This window comes from Solenopsis invicta, chromosome 4, assembly GCF_016802725.1.
Source record: "Solenopsis invicta isolate M01_SB chromosome 4, UNIL_Sinv_3.0, whole genome shotgun sequence".
In the NCBI taxonomy this organism is placed as follows: Eukaryota; Metazoa; Arthropoda; class Insecta; order Hymenoptera; family Formicidae; genus Solenopsis; species Solenopsis invicta.
Genome location: NC_052667.1, coordinates 19,850,696 through 19,855,484, shown reverse-complemented (window position 1 = coordinate 19,855,484; position 4,789 = coordinate 19,850,696).

The window sequence follows — 4,789 nt, the reverse complement described above, 5'->3', positions numbered from 1 at the left end:
TTAGATTTATTCTATAAAAAAATAACATTTTTTTAATTGGAAAAAAAATGTTTAATAATATTTATTACTTACTCGATTACGGCAATGCAATGAGTTACATTGGCAGTAATCATCACATTGTTTCTGGCGCTTTTTGCACCCGCACACGCGGAATTCGCATTCTCGTTTTACTGCATTTACAAGCAAAATTTTGTTGTTTTTTTTCTTTATTTTGGTTAAGTAATTGGTCTAATTTTCCATCTATTTTGTGTAATACTCTGAAAAATAAAAACAAATGTCAAATCGCACGGTACAGACACAATATACATTCTCACTTACTTTAGACGTTCTCCGCCATTCTCCTGCCTATTTTTCAAAATATTTAAAGTTGTTACATCCGGAGGATTTCACGATTTCCCTTTTCGCATCCATCATATAAAATATGCGAAACAAGCTAAGGGATTGTCTGTAAAATTTATAATACTTATACCTGGAACTCCACGATTTCTTTTTTATAAATAACACTATCACCCGGCTATTATAAGAAAAAATCAAACATTGTTCTCGGAATATATATAATGGCCACATATTACATCCGGAGCAATAAATTGAAGCAAAAAAAAGGAGAAATCGTGCGACGACAAAATTACAAGCAACGATGCTTATTCTAATATAATAATTCATATGAACGAACAAAGCCTGGACTCAAAAGAGAAAAAAAAAATCTAAACGCTATTAAAGTCTGGCGACAATCAGAGATAAGATTGAGTCGCGACGCCGGACGGAAACTATAAAACTATAAAATCAAAATTTACAACCCCGGCTTTGTTTGTTCAAACCTATGTTTCATCACGAACGGAAAGATGATTCATGTGAAAAGCGAGTCCCAAATAAACGGACGCGGCGATATAAAAATCAGGACCGAATGTTCCAAGAAGAGAAACCGTAAGATAACGAATCCCTTAAGCAATTGGGTGATGCAACTGCTCGCCCCTCTTAAAGTTAAGAAAAATCAGGAGAAGATGAAAAATTAGCCAACGAGAGATCATCCGAGAAGATGATTGGTGGTGAGCGTTGGTGAACTACCCAACGAATAAGCTCAAAATTTCGACAACAAGAAATCTCCAAGGGAAGGGAAAAAGCTCAAAAAGCTTTACCCAATCAAATCTTCATCTCACTAAACTAACCCCACGCCCTTTTCCTAAGCCTTATAAAATGCGCAATTTTGAACGCCTCAAGCATTCAAATTCGCACTCACATCCACGCGTTGCAAGTATCGAAGCTGTGCGCGTTATTTTCAAAATCGTTTTGAACTTAGAATCTGTGCTGAAGAATCACATACATTAAAACTCCGAGCGGCCCACCGTTGAAGCATCCCCCAGAGCGGACAGCCTGCGCAGAATTCCATGGTCTAACTAACAAGTAAGTTCTCCATTCCTCATTCTCTGGTTTCCTCGGGAGTAATACTTAAACACGGTTGATAGTGGTCAACCACGGGAGACGTCCCACGATCGGTCGCCGGGCCGCGAGACGTCTCCGCCGCGAGCGGGTCAGACGAGCGCGGATTCTCCTCGACCAAGCATACGAGGAGTATCTCCAGGAATTGAGACGCAAGCCCGTGGAACAAGAGATCGCTCCTTCGGAGGAACGCCGCGCTCCCGAAAAAGTAGAAGATTTGCGAGATCCAAAACCCCTTTTTCTCGAGGCTCCTGGAACTCCCCCGGAGCTCTGACCAGAGTCCCCTGCCGTCTCAATTTCCTCCCTGCTCATCTACCGGATAGCTCCCGATTCCCCTCCCGAAACTATCTCCAGCATCTCATATTCTCCCGTATCCTTCGATCTCCCAGCATCAAGACCCCCTCCTTCTCCAGCGAGCTCCACATCCAGTGTGGAGTTTCTGGAAGAGGTCGAGCTCCCTCCTCGTCGCCCGCGGTACTATCATTTTAATGGACTTCAAGACTCCCTTGAAGAAATAATCCGACAATTTCCTTTAAAAGCTATACCCCTCTTATCAGATTTCTGCCTGCACTATGATTTAGATTTAGATGCCCTACACTCTATAATTACGGCCCTGAACCCCCATGATCAGATCCCCGTCTTCCTCCCTGACGATCCCTACCAATACTATGTAGATTTTTTTTATAATTTCTTTCCCCCATCTACGGTTTCCATAACCGAAATTGGTTAGTTCCATCTCCTCCTGTGTACATAATAACGCTTAAGTTTTAAAAATTAATTATTTGTAATACCTATGTTAATTCAATATGTATAGTTTCTAGATCAATTATTCAATATGCACCGTTTAGTTTTTTCAATTAAACACTATACTTATAACAATAAATAATTTACACTAACATTAATTCTTAACTATCTGTATTCTTGATAATTAATCATGTACTTCTCAATGTTTCCAAACCTCAAAAATAATGTTAACTTCGTAGATTTTCTTACCGAAATTAAACAATGTACTTAAATTTTAATAATCGTTACCTAATCGTTTTATGTTTTAAATAAGCTTACGTACTCCTGTTTTAATTAATAATGATCACCTTGTTATATTGTTTTCTTTTTTTTCTATTAAATAACAATAACCGATTATGTATTTATTTACCAATTCTTTTGAACAACTTTATAGAAACCTTATGTATGTAAATTTCAAGTATTAGAATATATGCTAAGTCTTGTTTAAAAGAAAAGTTTAAATGTAAAATTTTATTTCATCAACCCATCTCACACTAACCTCCCGACTTAAAAAGATTGCACTCGGTCCGATCCCGAGTTATAGAGATTAAATTCTCTGACTCAAATTAGGACCAAGATCGCACGATTCTGAAAAGGCGTTAAAGCGTGTCATTACACGTTGACGCATAATTTCGGAATCATCAAAAGTGCGTTCGGCTCGTGCCGCACATCCCACTAGTGCGGTCACGAGAATAAAAGAGTTTTTGTTACATCCTTCCCTGCCTTCCTCAAGTCTCAGGCTTCTTTTGAGAGATAGCCTTCCTTTCCTTAAGGCTGGATGTAACAGAGCATTCCGTCATAACACAAGTTCAATTGGGCTCTGGCCCTGTGACTGAGGAATCAACATTGAGTCAACGGAGGATTCCAGGATGCTTTCGGAGGGTACAATGCCGTTGTTACCACCTGGACCACCTTCGTCCAGCCGGCGCGGCGGGATAATTGCGCGATGACATATCTGCGCTTTTTGTCAGCGACGGCCACACATGGGTCGCGAGAACTTGTTCGTCGGTTGGCAATTAAACGATCGGATACAGAAGTATGCGAGTGTCGTAAAGCGAAGTGGCCCGGCACAAATCGGCCCACCGGGATTCGGATGGGCGAGCATTCGTCAAATAATTGACAAATGGATTTAATTGCTGGTCAGATTTCTTGCTGCGCTACCGTCCAACGCATGTGAACGCGATGAGATACTCGTGGCGCTAATTGCTAGATAACTTAACGTCGCGGGTTGTTTTGATGTTTTCGCTTTTAATAGCTTGATAGTGGCTCTTTTCGCCGTTGGTATATACGAAAGTCGTTTTTAAAAATCGCCATATCATCAGCTTCGATTTTTTAAGAAAACTTTATATGGTTCGTATATACGCTGTCTTATATCACATAATTAATATTCAAGAGAGACACTTTGAAATGTAACAAAGTTGTGTTTACTTGGAGATTATGTATTACTTTTACATTCTTGAATTCTTTTTGGCCTGTGTATATCGTTAGCTTATTTGTCCAAGTACGTTCCGTAGCCGATTGATTAAACTGGGACGACTCAGGTTCGTCATTGCTTTATTATGCACAGGTTGAGCGTCGTTCGATTCGTTATCTCGGTATCCGCGGCTAATTTACTCTGACAAATACGGATCGTTCGTTTGTCCAGAGTACAGCTGCGCACTCATGCAGGCCCACATTCATGCTCGCCGCGATCCACTTTAATAAAGCGCACCGATTCACCCGGATGTTTTAGACCGAATGGACAGCTCGGATCTTAACCCTCCAGTATTATCGCGAGGGTCAACGCTGACGGCGGAGCAAGAAAGCTGCGCCTACGTGCTCGGAAAATTGTGTATTCAAATATTGTAAATATCTTTAGTTTGACGTGTGTACGCTAAAAATTTCAATAACTCGATCTTTTATTGATCGTAAATATTACATTGCTTATTCTCTAGTAAAGAATATTGCGTAAATTCGGAAGATTAAAAAGATAAATAAAAGATAAGAAACTTTTGAATTTAAATATTCATATAGCATTATGTATTCAAAGGGAGACCCTCTTTATCCTATTTCTTAAGTTCGGATGGGACGGAATTGTATGTTTCCCTGATTAAAATTCAATAAAATTCCCAACTATTAGACGTTCGGAGATCGTTTCATAACGTCTAAGAGAGCCATTCGTGTATCGTGTTTCGGTCGCTGATTTAAATTTCAGTTGTGCCACTATGCGGGAAGGGCTCTCGAATCATTAGGATCTCCATAAACGGCGAACGAAGCTTCCTTAAAATACGCGATGTACGAGCAGTAACACCGCAGCACCGCAGAAAGAAGAAAGAAAAGAGGAAAGAAGAAGGAAAGGAGGAAGATCGAGGCTGAAAGTACATCTGCCGCCTATCCCGTAAACGCACTTGTAAATCAAGACACGCGCTCAACCGCGAACCGCTTCGCTGGTGAGGCAAAGCCTATAGAGTCTTTGAATTATTAATACGAGCTTGCTTACTGGTCCAATCAAGTCCTCTCACCTGGCCACCTGGTCGCTCCTTGTGGTCGCTCGATGTTCTTTTAGCGATATACCATATTTGAAAGCGCG